Below are 19,256 nucleotides of genomic sequence, written 5' to 3'. Positions count from 1 at the left end.
AGTCATCACTGCAGCATAAACCCCAGAGAAAACAGTAATCATGCACACCAGTACTAAAGGAAGTAACATTCTTCAGAGGTTTCCATCATAAATGAGGCAAGACAACAGAATGGGAGAGATTTACTAAAACTGGTGCAGCTGTGTGTAATAACCAATCCACTTCCAGGTTTAAGGCTCTATTCACACTTGACACTGACAAGTGGCAGCCCTTGTATTTCAATGGAAGCCGTTTAAATCTATGCGACTTTAAATATGTTCCTGCACTACTTTGATGCAACTTGAGTGCCATAGACTGTAATGTAAACTCTAAAAAGCTTCATCTTAATCTTATGAATGTGACAGTAGTGCAACAGTCAAAGTCAACAGCCAAAGTTGCATTCAAGTCACACCCATCCAAAGTTGCAATGGAAATCGCACATCTTTGGAGTTGCACATGTGCAAATGGAGCCCTTTTGTAAAAGCCTAATTAACCACAGGCAGTGGTTGCAGGAAAGAAAATCACTCGGTTCCCCCATCAACACAGACAATGCCGACAAGAAGCCACCCCCGCTGTGAGAACACAATGATTATTGCTAGTAGCTTTAACAGCATGAAAAATCTGGCACGCTGGTTGTACCCAAATTGATCAACTTGGGTACATTCAGACTGCCCATACATGGTTTGAATCTTGTCCGGTTTCTGCTTAATTGGTCGAGATTCCAGCAGTCTTTGACCCGGCTAAAGTGTCCTTTTTACTGTTATCAAAAGTAAAAGAAAATCCCAAATTTTTTGTTGTCACCAGAACAGCAATATCTTCCAATGGGGACACTAGTTCTGGTGACACCCCAGAATTCCCTCAGTTTAGAGAGATTTCATCTCACTTCCTGTTTTGGCTAAGGGACAGGAAGTGAAGGGAAATATCCCAAGTGGGACACAGATGGCAAAAATAAAACTGAAAGGTGTTATAATCCTCCCTCACTCTATCAAAAATGGAAAAAAAAAAAAAAAAAAGCTTTGCCCTAAGTTATACTTTACAGGTGAAGTATAGCCAAAGCTCTGTTGGTCCTACTTCACCTATGGATCTCAGGATTGCACTTACTTTTGCACTCCTGTAACCTGTATTCAGCTGACAGCGGGCTTAAGTCCACTGTTGGCTCATGTCACTCAGCCGCTCCAGACTCTAGAGAACCCTGACTTTAATGTCATGATCCACCCAGCTGGCTCAGCCTCTGTTTGCCGCTGAGAGCCTGAGCCAGCTGCTCCCACGTCCTCCACAGCTTGGCACTCCAGTGAGTGCTGGAGGAGCAGAGCAGAAAGCCAATGGCTGACAGTCACCACTCTCTGCTCACTGAAGACTGAGAACTGAGCAATCACTCAGTTTTCAGTCTTAGAAGAAGCAGGGGACAGATGCTGCATTCACCTAGGTGAGTATGTGTGTTTATTTTTTTTTTCAATACCATACTTCCCTTTAAGCATGTTTTGAAAATCTCAATTTGATCTATTCAGCGGAGCCATAGATGGATCAAAAATCAGATGGTTCAGCAGGGACCCGCTGAATTTTGATAGATCTTTGGCTGTTCATGTTGACCTTATATTATATACTGTACATTCTACAATTTTTGCTGTATGCTATATTTTTTTTTTTTTTTTACACCAACAGAGCGCGGTGGGTAAGCCTGGTGGCTGCTGCTGGCTGTCCTCCAAGGCTGGTACTGCTGGCGGGTACTGCTGGTTTCTCTGAGAAACACCAACAGAGTGTGGCGCTGGAGGAAGCATGCGGCTGCAGTAGAGAGCAGAGTAGCTACTTCCTGTATCGCTCCTGTGACCTGTCACAGGCGGAGTAAATTTGGTATCACTCCGCCTGTGACAGGAGCCCGAACTATACAGAAAGCATCGGCTCTGCTTCCTCTAGTGCAGTTCTTTACAGTAATGCTCAGGGATGGCGAGTCGGGATCCTGCATTCTGGGCTTACTGATCTGCCATCCCAGAGCAGGAGGTGGGATCTTGTTGGGGGGGGGGGGAGCATAATGTTTGGGGGCCGTGGCCCCCCTCCCCCAGTGACACCACTGTACAAGACAGTTGGTGAATAGGCCCACCATCCATCGGTTTTTGGTGGTCTGGACTGGATGGCGACAGGTGTTAGCGGACATCTGCTGCTCCGTAGAACAGCCTGGAGGGTCTAATCAGGTCCGCCTGAAGACTGACAGGCAAACCTGATGGGATCACCCGTGTGAAAGGGGCTTAAAAAAATATAGCAAGGGCTAAGGTAAGGCCTTGTTCTCAAAATCAAAGAAAGCTTGTATTTTTCTGCAACTGAGGTACAATAATGGTATATAGGGGAGCTAGATTTTTGAAAAAATAAATAAATGGAAAAAACTAGCATACTAGCACATTATGACATTGCCTTGCATGGGATTTTTTTTTTTTTTTATTTAACTGCGGTTTACCATCACTTTAAGGTCTACCAACAATTATAAAATGCAAAAGCCTGCATGATTGAATACAAATTGAAGGGGTCTGTTTGGAGAGGCCCTTCCATTACAAAATGTTATAACTCTCAGGGCTGGTTTACACCAGACGCAGTCCAGTGCGCATTATTATTCTGCATCAAAAAGGCATGGACAGGGTTTAACTTGGATTCCAATTGCCCTAGTTCACACCAGGGCAGTCAACAAAAGAAGAACACGTTGTATTTTTTCTGTATAGAATGCACCTGAAATACGGCAATATCAATTCAAATTGCAACAGAACACACTGGAATGCACATTTCTTGAATTGAGACGAAGGGAAAAAAAAAAAAAAAACAGGAGGAAAAATGCATCAAGGGACGCATCAAAAATGCGCATGCAGAAACGCATCCGGAACGCAGTGGTTTGAGTGTGTCTTCATGCAGATTGTACAACGTCTGGCCATCTTTGAAGCACAAGCCCTTCAGAGTGCCTGTGTGGTACTGGTTGGTTTCCTAGCCCCTCCTGGGTCTGTTCCCAGCATTCCAGCCCTGACACCACTGCCTGGGTGCCCTAGAGGTGAGCCCTGGTCACATGACTGCTGGGCAGGTCATTACAGACCATGCCTGTCCATAGACATAGTGTGGGAACACACATGCGCAGTTATCTTTCACTGTCACCTCCTAAGGCAAAAATAGAAGTGCCGACACCTTCCATAGCAAGTGACAAGTGTCACCCCCTCCCCTCCCGCACTTACTGCACCATGACTGTCACCTCACAAGTAGGACTATGCGGGGCAGCTTACAGCACTCTGCTCCACACACCTTTCAGTCTACTTACCCTATTTGTCAGCAAAAGTGCACACGCCGCTCACCCTTCACTGCAAGGCTGACCTCAGCCCAAGCCCAGCTCTGCGTACCAAGCCTCGCTGTGAGAGCCTTTCCTCTTCCGTCTGTCACCGTCTTCTTTACTGCAAGCCAGGGATGTGGGCGACACCTAGCGGCATACCTCTGTACTACCGCTTTAACTCAGGGGAACATGCCTGCTTTATTAGGATCCTGCAGAGGAGAGTTGAGGGTCCTGCACTTTTAAAGCTCAGTTTTAGTACCGGTTCACACTAATGCGATCACAGACATCACATATGATTCGGAGCACACTGCTCCTAAAATCACATGGGATGTCTGTGCGTTGCGAGTTCAGCCATACAGTTTACATACAGCAAACTCGCACAGGACCCTTTTTTTGGTCCGCAGCAGAATCGGATCGCATGGTGGTTCACACTAGTGCGATCCGATTCCTGTGCAAACTGTCAGATCGCACTGCGATATGTGAACTGATCTGGGGTTGTCGTTAACTTTGAATTGACACCCCCAGCGTATCGCATATGGCAGTGTGAACTGCCTGTGCTGCGGATGCGTGAAAACACAGTATATTCACAGTGTTCCCGCATCACAATAGTGTGAACCAGCACTGGGTTCACATGGTGGCTCGCAACAGGGGGTCCGGTGCTTCCCTGTTCACAGTTTCAGATTCTAATTCGGTCCCAATTTTTGGCTGAACTCAGACCTGAAACGGACCAGAAGAAACACATGACCCTTCTGAAAACCGCTCTCCCCGGGAGGATGTGTGAACCGGCTCCATTGAGAGGTAGTCACAGCCTCCTGACATGGGAAACCCGCATCCAATTCGCACCAGTGTGAACCCAGCCTAACTCTGACTTAGCCCTCATTCACACGGAGGGCGGGTTTGAAACTGCTGAACTCGCACAATTTCAAACTTGCATTTCAGTGCAACTTTGGGGGCGATTTGACAGAAGTCTGTTGCACAGAAGTCTCTAAAAGTAGGGCAGGATCTACTTTTGGGAATCGGTGCAGCGCCGCACCAATTCAGGCGGTGCCGTTGTCGGCAATAGGCTCTGATTTGGCATGCGATTTGACAAGTTCAATCGGCCTAATGTGAACAGGGGCTTATAACCACTTGACCTCCAGGAGATTTACACATACCCCCCCTGTGACCAGACCATTTTTTGTGATATGGCACTGCGTTGCCTTAACTGACAATTGCATGGTTGTGAAACACTGTACCCAAATAAAATGTATGTCCTTTTTTTGCCACAAATAGAGCGTTCTTTTGGTGGTATTTGATAACGTCTGCGGTTTTTTTTTTTTTTTTTGCACTAAAAAACAATTTTGAAGAAAAAAATGTTTTACTTTCTGCTATAAAACATATCCAGTAAAATCTAATTTCGTAATGGATTTAGCCCAATATGTATTCTGCTACAAGAAAAATCCCAATAAGCGTATATTGATTGGTTTGCACAAAAGTTATAGCGTCTACAAACTGTGGGATAGTTTTATTTATTTATTTATTTACTAGTAATGGCAACAATCAGCGACTAATAGCGGGACTGCAATATTGCGGTGGCCATTCGAACACTAACTGACACTTTTGACTTTTTTTGAGAACCAGTTACACTAATACAGTAATCGGTGCTAAAAATATGCACTGTCACTGTACTAATGACACTGGCTGGGAAGGGGTTAACATCAGAGGCAATCAAAGGGTTAACTGTGTGCCAGTAGTTTGTGTACTGTGTAGAAGGTGCTTTTACTAGGGGAAGACATGGATCCTAGTCCCTGCTTTTCAGAGACACAGGATCCATGCCTTCAATCCTGTCAGAACGGCGATTTGCCCTGTGTTCATAGGCAGATTGCAGTTCTGTCTCTCTGGTTGATGATTGGAGGGTGCTGGCAGACATTAGGTCTGCAGTACCCACCAATCAGCTCCTGCTGTATATAATCACAGTGGGAGCGAGCTGCTGGCAGCACGCATTCGCATCTCCCTACCTGGACGTGCAGGATCACACATACAGTATCTCACAAAAGTGAGTACACCCCTCACATTTTTGTAAATATTTTATTATATCTTTTCATGTGACAACACTGAAAAAAATAACACTTTGCTACAATGTAAAGTAGTGAATGTACAGCTTGTATAACAGTGTAAATTTGCTGTCCCCTCAAAATAACTCAACACACCGCCATTGATGTCTAAAGAGCTGGCAACAAAAGTGAGTACACCCCTAAGTGGAAATGTCCAAACTGGGCCCAAAGTGTCAATAATTTGTGTGGCCACCATTATTTTCCAGCACTTCCTTAACCCTCTTGGGCATGGAGTTTACCAGAGCTTCACAGGTTGCCACTGGAGTCCTCTTCCACTCCTCCTTGATGACATCACAGAGCTGGTGGATGTTAGAGACCTTGTGCTCCTCCACCTTCCATTTGAGGATGCCCCACAGATGTTCCATAGGGTTTAGGTCTGGAGTCATGCTTGGCCAGTCTATCACCTTTACCCTCAGCTTCTTTAGCAGGCAGTGGTTGTATTGGAGGTGTATTTTGGTTCGCTATCATGTTGGAATACTGCTCTGCAGCCCAGTCTCCAAAGGGAGGGGATCATGCTCTGCTTCAGTATGTCACAGGACATGTTGGCATTCATGGTTCCCTCTATGAACCATAGGGGGGGTAGCTCCCCAGTGTCGGCAGCACTCATGCAGCCCCAGAGCATGGCACTCCCACCACCATACTTGACTGTAGGCAACACACACTTGTCTTTGTACTCCTCACCTGGTTGCCGCCACACACCCTTGACACCATCTGAACCAAATAAGTTTATCTTAGTCTCTTCAGACCACAGGACATGGTTCCAGTAATCCATGTCCTTAGTGTTCTTGTCTTCAGCAAACTGTTTGCAGGCTTTCTTGTGCATCATCTTTAGAAGAGGCTTCCTTCTGGGACGTCAGCCATGCAGACCAATTTGATGCAGTGTGCGTCGTATGGTCTGAGCACTGACAGGCTGACCCCACCCTAACCCATAACCTCAGCAGCAATGCTGGCAGCACTCATCCGTCTATTTCCCGAAGACAACCTTTGAATTTGATGCTGAGCACGTGAACTCAACTTCTTTGGTTGACCATAGGTGAGGACTGTTCTGAGTGAAACCTGTCCTGTTAAGCCACTGTATGGTCTTGGCCACCGTGCTGCAGCTCAGTTTCAGGGTCTTGGCAATTTTCTTATAGCCTAGGCCATCTTTATGTAGAACAACAATTCTTTTTTTCAGATCTTCAGAGAGTTCTTGGCCATGAGGTGCCATGTTGAACTTCCAGTGTCCAGTACGAGAGAGTGAGAGCGATAACACCAAATTTAACACAACTGCTCCCCATTCACACCTGAGACCTTGTAACACTAATAAGTCACATGACACCGGAGAGGGAAAATGGCTAATTGGGTCCAATTTGGACATTTTCACTTAGGGGTATACTCACTTTGTTGCCAGTGGTTTAAACATTAATGGCTGTTTGTTGAGTTATTTTGAGGGGACAGCAAATTTACACTGTTATACAAGCTGTACACTCACTACTTTACATTGTAGTAAAGTGTCATTTCTTCAGTGTTGTCACTAAAAGATATAATAAAATATTTACAAAATTGTGAGGGGTGCACTCACTTTTGTTAGATTCTGTATATCGTAAAACTGCTATAGGGCGGTCGATAGGTGGATAAAAAATTTGGCCCATAGTTTTGTTCACTTAGAACATTCGTCCAGTTCTCCCCTTTTCCATTTCACTATGTTTTAGCTGCATTTACAACATAAAGACATGTACATGAACACTGAGAATAAACATTTCCATTAGTTAATGAACTTGAGGACTATTCTTTAAAAAAAGTACAGACCTTATCTCTTTCCTATTAATAGCAAATAATGAAAGTGTCACCAAATAATATCCCTATTCTCCAAAAATAAAACATCCACTAATGGATAGCTCTGTAATCTATTTTTACATGAAATCATTTCTTACTGGGGTTTTCTACCTCCTTGTAACATCCTTTGTGAGATTCTGAACCTCTTCTTTTCCCCCTTACTTCCATTTGTTGGGAACAAGCAGTGCCGCTTAGTTGTGGTCATGTACACTGCACTATTCACCCTCCAAATTCCCATAGTCCATCTTGGGAGTTGGCATGAGAGGGTGGCTACAGTGGGTACGGAAAGTATTCAGACCCCCTTAAATTTTTCACTCTTTGTTATATTGCAGCCATTTGCTAAAATCATTTAAGTTCATTCTTCTTCCTCATGAATGTACACATAGCACCCCATACTGACAGAAAAACACAGAATTGTTGACATTGTTCCAGATTTATTAAAAAAGAAAAACTGAAATATCACATGGTCCTAAGTATTCAGACCCTTTGCTGTGACACTCATATATTTAACTCAGGTGCTTTCCATTTCTTCTGATCATCCTTGAGATGGTTCTACACCTTCATTTGAGTCCAGCTGTGTTTGATTATACTGATTGGACTTGATTAGGAAAGCCACACACCTGTCTATATAAGACCTTCCAGATCACAATGCATGTCAGAGAAAATGAGAATCATGAGGTCAAAGGAACTGCCTGAAGAGCTCAGAGACAGAATTGTGGCAAGGCACAGATCTGGCCAAGGTTACAAAAAGATTTCTGCTGCACTTAAGGTTCCTAAGAGCACAGTGGCCTCCATAATCCTCAAATGGAAGACGTTTGGGACGACCAGAACCCTTCCTAGAGCTGGCTGTCAGGCCAAACTGAGCTATCGGGGGAGAAGAGCCTTGGTGAGAGAGGTAAAGAAGAACCCAAAGATCACTGTGGCTGAGCTCCAGAGATGAAGTCAGGAGATGGGAGAAAGTTGTAGAAAGTCAACCATCACTGCAGCCCTCCACCAGTCGGGGCTTTATGGCAGAGTGGCCCGACGGAAGCCTCTCCTCAGTGTAAGACACATGAAAGCCCGCATGGAGTTTGCTAAAAAACACCCGAAGGACTCCAAGATGGTGAGAAATAAGATTCTCTGGTCTGATGAGACCAAAATAGAACATTTTGGCCTTAATTCTAAGCGGTATGTGTGGAGAAAACCAGGCACTGCTCATCACCTGTCCAATACAGTCCCAACAGTGAAGCATGGTGGTGGCAGCATCATGCTGTGGGGGTGTTTTTCAGCTGCAGGGACAGGACGACTGGTTGCAATCGAGGGAAAGATGAATGCGGCCAAGTACAGGGATATCCTGGACAAAAACCTTCTCCAGAGTGCTCTGGACCTCAGACTGGGCCGAAGGTTTACCTTCCAACAAGACAATGACCCAAAGCACACAGCTAAAATAACGAAGGAGTGGCTTCACAACAACTCCGTGACTGTTCTTGAATGGCCCAGCCAGAGCCCTGATTTAAACCCAATTGAGCATCTCTGGAGAGACCTAAAAATGGCTGTCCACCAACGTTTACCATCCAACCTGACAGAACTGGAGAGGATCTGCAAGGAGGAATGGCAGAGGATCCCCAAATCCAGGTGTGAAAGACATGTTGCATCTTTCCCAAAAAGACTCCTGGCTGTATTAGATCAAAAGGGGGCTTCTACTAAATACTGAGCAAAGGGTCTGAATACTTAGGACCATGTGATATTTCAGTTTTTCTTTTTTAATAAATCTGCAACAATGTCAACAATTCTGTGTTTTTTCTGTCAGTATGGGGTGCTATGTGTACATTCATGAGGAAGAAGAATGAACCTAAATGATTTTAGCAAATGGCTGCAATATAACAAAGAGTGAAAAATTTAAGGGGGTCTGAATACTTTCCGTACCCACTGTATGTACGGACATACAGTGGGACAATGAAAAACAAATGTAGCCACTTGCTAACAGGAAGTTACATGAAAAATACGCCCATGCATGACACTTTTTTCTACCTATAGTGATTATAAAAGGCTAGACATTTTTACCCTAATGTACTACCTGCATTAAGGTAAAGAAAAATATCCCAGTAGTAATACTACCCCCCATTTAATTACCTGAGTCCTATCTTGATTCAGCACTGTGCCCTTCTGCAGGGACTCTCTCCTCTCTGTCTGCTCACAGAGGCAATGAAATCCCACGAGCAAAGAGCGGGGGGCAGGGAAGGGATAAGTCGTGATGTGTGTTTCTATGGACCCACACAGCCCCGCTCAGGAGAAAGTCAGCACGTCTGCCCCCAAAGCAAGCACTTTGCTATAGTGGCAGACACAGAAGAAGAGGAGCCAAGAACGCAAGGGGGAAATCCCAGAAGAGGAGGTTCAGGGACACTCTATTCAATACCATTGCACAGAGCAGATAAGTAGACAGTGTTTGTTGTTTTAGAAAAAAATAATTCAAGCCTTTACAACCGCTTTAATACAGTGTATTAATGACTAAACTAACTCTCAATAAGAAACCTTTGTGGACACTTGTGAGTGTGGACAGACTTCTTACTGAGAGACCTGATTTAATCATTGACACACTGTATTAAGTATTACAAAGTGTTATGCATGGGTGTATTTGTATGTAACTGCATGTATAGACTTTAAACACATGGGAATAATATGAAATAGAAAGTCCTTCAAAGTGAGGGAATCCCTGGTTTTTACCAAGATCACAGAAACTAGTCTCATCATTGGAAGATTTACCCTCTGCTCCTATTCGGGTGACAACCCAAAATTTGAAATTTGCTTTCGCTTTTTACTTTTGGTAATGGTAAACAGGACAAATAGAGAAGGTGAACCTCCCTAAAGGACTTCTTACTGAGAGACCTGATTTAATCATTGACACACTGTATTAAGTATTACAAAGTGTTATGCATGGGTGTATTTGTATGTAACTGCATGTATAGACTTTAAACACATGAGAATAATATGAAATAGAAAGTCCTTCAAAGTGAGGGAATCCCTGGTTTTTACCAAGATCACAGAAACTAGTCTCATCATTGGAAGATTTACCCTCTGCTCCTATTCGGGTGACAACCCAAAATTTGAAATTTGCTTTCGCTTTTTACTTTTGGTAATGGTAAACAGGACAAATAGAGAAGGTGAACCTCCCTAAAGGGGACACAGACAGCAATACATATCTGAATGGAGCTGGGATGGGTGTTTGGGGTGGATGGAGCTGGGGTGAGTGTTTGGGGTGTATAGCGCTGGGAAAGGTGTTTGGGATGGATTGAGCTGGGATGGGTGCAGGGGATGGATAAAGCTGACATGAGTGCGGGGGATGGATAGAGCTGGGATGGGTGTTTGGGATGGATGGAGCTGGAGTGGGAGGTTGGGATGGATGGAGCTGGGATAGATGTTTGGGATGGATGGAGCTGGGGTGGGTGTTTGGTATAAATGGAGCTAGGATGGGTGTGGGGGATGGATAGAGCTGGGATGGATGGAACTGGGGTGGGAGGTTGGGATGGATGGAGCTGGGATGGATGTGGGGGGTGGATGGAGCTCGGGTAGGTGTTTGGGATGAATAGAGCTGGGATGGGTGTGGGGAATGGATGGAACTGGGGTGGGTGTTTGGGGTGGATGGGTGTTTGGGATGGATGGAGCTGGGGTGGATATTTGGGGTGTATAGAGCTGGGAAAGGTGTTTGGGGTGGATTGAGCTGGGATGGGTGCAGGGGATGGATTAAGCTGGCATGAGTGCGGGGGATGGATAGAGCTGGGGTGGGTGTTTGGGATGGATGGAGCTGGAGTGGGAGGTTGGGATGGATGGAGCTGGGATGGATTTTTGGGATGGATGGAGCTGGGGTGGGTGTTTGGTATAAATAGAGCTAGGATGGGTGTGGGGGATGGATAGAGCTGGGATGGATGGAGCTGGGGTGGATATTTGGGATGTATGGAGCTGGAGTGGGTGTTTGGGATGGATGGAGCTGGGATGGGTGTGGGGGTGGATGAAGCTGGGATGGGTGTTTGGGATGGATGGAGCTTGGATGGGTGTGGGGGGGGATTGATGGAGCTGAGATGGGTATGTGGGATGATAAGAGCTGGGATGGGTGTTTGAGATGGATGGAGCTGGGGTGGGTGTTTGGGATAGATAGAGCTAGGGTGGGTGTTTGGGGTGGATGAAACTGGGATGGGTGGTTGGGATGGATGGAGCTGGGATTGGTTCGGGGGATGAATAGAGTTGGGATGGGTGCGGGGATGGATAGAGCTGGAATGAGTGTTTGGGATGGATGGCACTGGGGTGGGAGGTTGGGATGGATGGAGCTTGGATGGATGTTTGTGATGGATGGAGCTGGGGTGAGTGTGGGGGGTGGATAGAGCTGGGGTGGGTGTTTGGGATTAATAGAGCTGGGATGGGTATGGGGGATGGATGGAGCTGTGGTGGGTGTTTGGGGTGGATGGGTGTTTGGGATAGATGGAGCTGGGGTGGGTATTTGGGATGGATGGAGCTGGGGTGGGTGTGGGGGGGTGGGTGTTTGAGATGGATGGAGCTGGGATGGATGGAGGTGGGATGGGTGTGGGGGGTGGATGAAGCTGGGATGGGTGTTTGGGATGGATGGAGATTGGATGGGTGTGGGGGGGATTGATGGAGCTGGGATGGATGGAGCTGAGATGGGTGTTTGGGATGAATAGAGTTGGGATGGGTGTTTGGGATGGATGGAGCTGGGGTGGGTGTTTGGGATAGATAGAGCTAGGGTGGATGTTTGGGGTGGATGAAACTGGGATGGGTGTTTGGAATGGATGGAGCTGGGATGGGATCGGGGGGACAAGGATGGAGCTGGGATGGGATCAGGGAATGAATGGAGCCAGACTGGGATCGAGGGACAGATGGACCTGGGATGGGATCAGGGGACGGATAGAGCCTGGATGAGATCGGTGAACAGATGGAGTTGGGATGGGATCGGGGAAAATATGGAGCTGGGATTGGATCGGGGTGGTCGATGGAGTCGGGATTGGATCAGGGTGGTGGATGAAGCCAGAATGGGATCAGGGTGGTAGATGGAGCCAGGGTGGGATTGGAGGGAATGGATGGAGCCACCCCCTGCATTCTGTACATTACACACTCCTGCCCCCTGTATTCTATACATTACATACTTCTGACCCCTGCATTCTATACATTACATACTCCTGCCCCCTGCATTCCATACATTATATACTCATGCCCCCTGCATTTTGTACATTACACACTCCTGTCCCCTGCATTCTATACATTACATACTCCTGACTCCTGCATTCTGTACATTACACACTCCTGCCCCCTGTATTCTATACATTACATACTTCTGACCCCTGCATTCTATACATTACATACTCCTGCCCCCTGCATTCCATACATTATATACCCATGCCCCCTGCATTTTGTACATTACACACTCCTGTCCCCTGCATTCTATACATTACATACTCCTGACTCCTGCATTCTGTATATTACACACTTCTATCCCCTGCATTCTGTACATTACATACTCCTGTCCCTTGCATTCTATGCATTACATACTCCTGACCCCTGCATTCCATACATTATATACTCCTGCCCCCTGCATTTTGTACATTACACACTTCTGCCCCCTACATTCTGTACATTACATACTCCTGTCTCCTGTATTCTGTACATTACACACTCCTGTCCCCTACATCCTATACATTACATCCTCCTGCACTATATACACAATGCTGTAAATGATATACTTCTCACCAAAGTATTCATTGTCTCAACATTTGCTGGTTGCTATGCAGAGCCTGACAATTTTAATGAAGTTCTTCTTTAAGGTAGGCTCAGATAAAGCAATCAAAGCATATTTTATGGGTACAAGGAAGCCTGGGTTTTGTTTAACCACATCCCTTAAGCCCCTCCCACTGCTAAGCGATTGGCCAAGCCTACATTTTACTGTGGCGCGCTATGAACGCTGCAGGTCTTATCCCTCTTCCAGTGTCCCTCATTCTGAAGTTCAAATGTTGGGAGGTGTGCACATGGAAACATCATTAACTTGAAATTATACATTTCACTTGCAGTTAGTGCTGCACAAACTGTTGGCGCTATATAAATCCTGTATAATAATAATAATAAAAAAAAAAAAATAGTATTATGATGGTCAATAACTGTAAATGACAGTGAACTTTTGCAGTACTGAAAATATCCATTAGATGGTAGTATAGCTCTAATGTTTTGAATAAATGTCAAGCTGTAATCTGAGCAGCATGATCAAGGCTGGTGCATCAGTGCTATTAGTGCATCTGTTCTAAAAGAATAAAAAGCTTAGTATAAATTATATTATATTTTGGCATCTTGTGGAAAGCATACCAGGTCATAAATCTCAACTGTCCCTCATTTAAAGGGACTGTTCATCTTCTGGAACCAACTGCCTCTGTCCCCCTTTCCTCCTCAGTTGTCCCTCTTATTGGCCTGATTTAGGAACCTTCATACAGAAATGAATTGTTTAACTATCAAAAGTAAATAGTTTGCTGCATTAAACCTTTTATTTAACCTTTGAATTCTATTTGTAATTTTGAAAAGCCAAACATAAGTAGAATTACAAAAAAAATGGACTCAAACAATATATATATATTTTTTTAATTAATCCTCATGGACCAAGTTACTGAAGCATGGCAGGGGTGTGTAATTTTACTTCATGCTATAATGTGTCCTTCATTCCCATTTCCCAAAGTTGAGAGGTATGCAAGGCAACTTGATTAAAATTTTGATTTAGACAAATCTTTCTCAAGTTATTATGAACTTGCACTTAAAGTGATACTAAACACACACTGTTTAATTTATATTGTCCCTTATATTTCTGTATATGGATGATGGCACTGTAATTATTTTATTAAAAAAGTATCTTTTTCCTAATTGATATACGGTTGTCTCATGACCCAGCTCTTTCCCAGCCTGTTTGCAGGGAAACATAAACAGGAGAAGATTCTAGTCCTCTCTTGCTGGTCACATGTCCGAAATAAAAAAAAATGCCTTTGGAAAACAGAGTAAAAAAAAAATAAATAGTATCAATAAATTGTTTTAAATTGGCATGCAAAAACTTCTGGAAGCTTTGTAAAGTCAAATCTTTATTATATTGTGAAAATAACACGGTGTGGGCGAATTTCTGCCAGCCACAGGCTGTTTCATGCCCCTCCAGTTTGTGTCTTAGAATAGGAGGGAGGTGAAGCCACCATTAACCTACATATAATTTTCCTCCCCATTGTTTTTAGTTGGTTAGTGGACATGGAGGAGGAAAAAAGGAGTGGGCTGTCATTTATCACTGTATACACACCCACATGTGTGATTCTATAGTCACATGGGACGCTCAGATGTAATAGGGAGGAAATGCTCAGCATAGAAACTCACTGAAAACTGAGCATTTGCAGATTTGCCACCACAACTACAAAATCCCTAGCTCTATTGAGGAAATGAACAGGAGGCGGAGATTGAGAGCAGCATGATCAACCAGATTTTTTGCAGAATACAGATAACGAATCCTATAGTGACACAGCGTGTAATACACCATTTATTGATAGTTTTTTATGATGCGGGTTTAGTGAAACTTTAAAGTGATAATAAAGTCTTTTTTTTCTTTAAAATAACAAAAATGTCATACTTACCTGCACTGTGCAGCGGTTTTGCACAGAGCAGCCCCGATCCTCCTCTTCTTGGATCCCTCGCCGGCACTCCTGGCCCCTCCCTCCTGCAGAGTGCCCCCCCAGAGCAGGCAGCTTGCAATGGGGGCACCCAAGCAGGCTTGTTTCTGAGCCATCGTTCTGTGTGTCCATTCACACACAGAGCTGCGGTTCGCCCCAAGCCCCCTCTCTCCCCTCATTGGTCTATAGCCAATGGGGAGAAAAAGTCCCTGAGGAGCCAAAGCACTCGGGCACTGCTGGCTCGAGATGGGGCTCAGGTAAGTATTAGGGGAGCTGGGGGGCTGCTGCACAAAGAAGGTTTTTTTACCTTCATGCATAGAATGCGTGAAGGTAAAAAAACTTGAGCCTTTTGAACCACTTTAAGGCCTCATGCACACTGGGAGTTTAGCCCATGAGATTCCGGCAGTTATATGAATGCCTGGAAGGAAAGAAGTAATTCGTCCCTGGGTATACCACTCTATGCACCACTCAGCCCTGTCCAGGCACAGCAGCTTTCAGCCTCTCATAGGCTTTTACAGGCTGCTAGCAACAGGGCTGGATGGTGCACCTGTATCTAATACAAGTCAGGACCTCATGAACAGGGGCTAAAGGCCCAGTGTGCAAGGTGCACAAGTTGAACCTCTGAAATCAGGAACCAACCTTATACTGTGGGTATATAATACCAGCCTGGAGCTTTTATTTTTAGCCTGGTAATATCTGAAAACATCAGACCATCCTCCTGTATAAAATCCTATTTTAGCAGATAATAATCTGGTGTTCTATGAAATCCTGATCTTAAGCCTATGGCTGTGTATCGATGGATTTCCAATCAGCAAGGAAAACATTATTTACACCTCTGCTCACCTTTCAAGATATCCAGGGGTGCACACAGAAAGAAGTATAGAACAGATTAATTGGCAAGAGGCCGCAGTCCCACCTAGAGGCAAAGTAAGAGCCTGTGTTGACCAATTTTTTATTTATTTTTTTCCCCTTCAAGAGGGTTTTGCACTTCCGGTTCCGGCGCCCGATGAGCTAGGCGGTGTCTCCGGCAGCTCCGGTGTATTCGCTATACAAGACCCTGCTACAGGCTTCTTACCTCCCGCTGCGGCTCCCAACCGACTCCGGTACGCTCTCCCCGCCATCCGCCACGGACCGGTACGTGATTCACGGTCCCCCGAGCTACAGGGATACCCGCCAGGACACTGTTCCTCCCGCGCCCTGCTCTTTCAATAGAGCTCAGGCGGGACCTGTGGCGCCCATGCAGACACAAGCAGGGACACCTCTCCCCCTCCCTGAAGAGGATCAATATGCCCGGATAGCCCAGGCTGTGGCAGCCCTCCTCTCCCCGACCATTACAGCAGCGGTTGACACCGCAGTCACGGCGGGCATAGCACAGCTGCGCAAGGAGCTTGGAGATCAGGCCAAGCGGCTTAATGACCTTGAGCACAGGCTATCTGAAGTCGAGGATGAGATACAATCCAATATGGCTAATGATCAAAAAACTGCACAAACTCAGACTTACATTCTTGACAAACTGGAGGACTTAGAAAACCGCTCACGCAGGAATAATTTGCGCATCATTGGTGTTCCTGAGTCCATTCTTGCAGCAGCACTCCCGGACTTATGTTCCTCGCGCATTCCTCAGGCCTTGGGCCTTACAATGCCGTGCATAGTGGAAAGAGCCCATAGAATAGGCCCACCGTCCAACGATAGACGCACACCGCGCCCGGTGATCGTACGCTACCTGAATTATGCGGATCGGGTGGCTATTTTACGTTCTTTTAGAAATGCCAAATCTCTTCAAGTGGATGGACAAAAGTTCCTTCTCTTCGCTGACTACTCTCAGGAAGTCGCAAGACGGCGCAAAGCCTTCCAGCCTACTTGTTTAGCATTGTTTCAAAGTGGTATAAAGTTTACCCTGGCCTATCCTGCAATCTTGCGGCTCACTACGGCGACTGGCGAAGCTAAGACCTTCCATCACCCGGACGACGCAGCAAATTATATGCGGGCGCACATGCAGATCTCCATGGAGAGCTCCCCCAACCAGATACCTTCCCCTGGAAACAGGGACCTCAGCAATCCTAGGAAAGGCTCGCCCAAAAGGCCTCGTTATTCCTCTGGATCACGCAGCAACAGATCACGCTGATTTTCTCCCGGGGGCATTAACCCTAAACGCCCTCTCCTCTCTCATGGAGCACTGAGTTTCTTATTGTCTCGCTTGATGCACGAGATATATTTGCACCTTGAATTCTCCATCCACACTACTGTGCTATAGGCCGTGTACTCAGAGTTGGCAATGTTCTTCATTGGTTGTTCTTTTTTTTTTATGGTCTCTTGTTATTTATATATGGGCTTGATATGTTATTCATATAGACTTGTCCTCTTCTTTTTGTTACCTTATGCATTAGTATTTCCCTCGCAGCCTTACCGGAGCGGTCCTACTTATCTTCTGCCCTCTCCCTCCGCGGATATGGGCTTGATGGGGTCTTCTGTCACGAACGGGAGCGGCTCCTCTCTCACGGTTCTCGCAGAAGTCCCGAGGATCTCTTCTGGTCCCTCAGCCGATCACTGGTCAACTCCGGTAATGCCACGACTGGAATATGGTACTCATTGGGAAAAAAGTGAAGTCCCAGACTTCCTCGGTATGTACTTTTTTCCTTCACATTGTTGTTATTTTACATTTTTATCCAGTGGCTGACAACACCTATTTCTTCCCCATCCGCTCCGAGGCAAGCTTTCTTACCCCCCCCCCCCCACCAGATTTTGTTTGCTGCGACCAACTTTTGTCTTTTTTTCTCAAATTTTTAGTTATTTCCACTTCTCTGGTTCTAAAGCCCCGTCTCATTCGACCTCCTTAATTTTAATCTAATATCCTGGAATGTCAAAGGTTTGCGCTCTCCACATAAGAGGATGGCTGTTCTGCGCCACCTGAAACGTCTCAAAGCGGACGTAGCGCTTTTGCAGGAATCCCACCTCCCTGCTGTGAACTATCACCGTATGCATAAACTTTGGGTGGGTCAGGTCCTTGGCTCTGACTCCCCCGAACGTAAAGCTGGGGTCCTAATACTTATTAACAAAAACCTTCCTTGTGAAGTTCTCACTGTTACGCCTGACACAGAGGGTAGGCTTCTGCTTCTGACACTTAAAATCTGTGATACAGTGTATGCCGTTGCTAATGTTTATGCCCCTAATTCACCCACTAAGTCCTATTTTCAAACTCTGACTTCCCTTATTGCTCCCTATGCCCATCTCCCCTTACTGATTGGGGGGGACTTTAACTCTATCATGGATTCTGGGGAAGATAGGTCTAAAGGGAGTTCTTCTCCAATTATACCACCTGCTCCGATCTCCCCTCTACCCGATTTTGTATCCTCATTGATGCTCACGGACACTTGGAGGCTTTCCCATCCCCTTGACAGGGAATATACATTTTTTTCTCACCCACACAATAGTCTGTCCAGAATAGATTATTTTTTTTGCAACCAGTCCCTACTCAAATCTACGCTCTCACCCTCCATAGGTGACATTGCTATTTCCGACCATGCTCCCATCTTCATAACTGTTGGTGACCATCCAACCTTTTCCTCCCCGAGAATTTGGCGCTTTCCCTCGTATCTTTCCGATAACGAGGAGTTAAAAGCCTTGCTAGAATCAACATGGCAGGATTATCTTTCTGATAATGCTACACATACGGGAGACCCTATCCTTCTGTGGGAGGCCGGAAAATCGGTCCTCAGAGGTAGGATATTGTCCTTTGCTGCGACTCATAAAAAGAAAACCCTTGCTCACTTTAAAACGGCTAGTGATAATCTGCGTCTGGCCCAATCCCAACTCTCCCACTGCAACTCTCCGGCAAATAGATCCAGATGGAAAGAGGCTAAAGCTGCTTTTGACCACTGGGCAGAATCGAAAGAGAAATTTAGACAGTCACTCCAATCCCTTAAACTTCATAAATATGGTAATAAAGCGGGGAAGCTTTTGGCCCACCTTTGTAAAGGTTCCCATGCATCCGTACATATCCCTAAGATGAGGGACGCGGCGGGCAACGTTGTCACCTCGTCTGACGACATAGCCAAGGTGATGCACTCATTCTACTCCTCTTTATATGGCCCTGACACTATTGACGAAAACCGAGAAGAGGGTTTTGCATTGCTATAAAAGTCAATGGGAAAGCAAATCTCCCGAAGCAGATCAAATGTAGGCTTGGAGGTCCATTGCAGGTCAAATGCACCAAGTAAAGAATTGTTTTCAGAAGCGTCTTAAGCTGATGCTATACTGACACAAGCCCAAAGCCCATCAACAGAGGTCCTAATAGTCCTGATTGAGCTGGCTGCAAGGGATCCTAGGAAAGTGGTATAAAACGGACATTGACATACAGTATATTAGGATGTTCTTTTTTATATTTAAGCAATGTTTTTCTGAATTAC

The sequence above is a fragment of the Pelophylax lessonae genome (genome assembly GCF_965119305.1).
Source record: "Pelophylax lessonae genome assembly, chromosome: 3".
NCBI lineage: Eukaryota > Metazoa > Chordata > Amphibia > Anura > Ranidae > Pelophylax > Pelophylax lessonae.
This window is presented reverse-complemented; position numbering follows the sequence as displayed.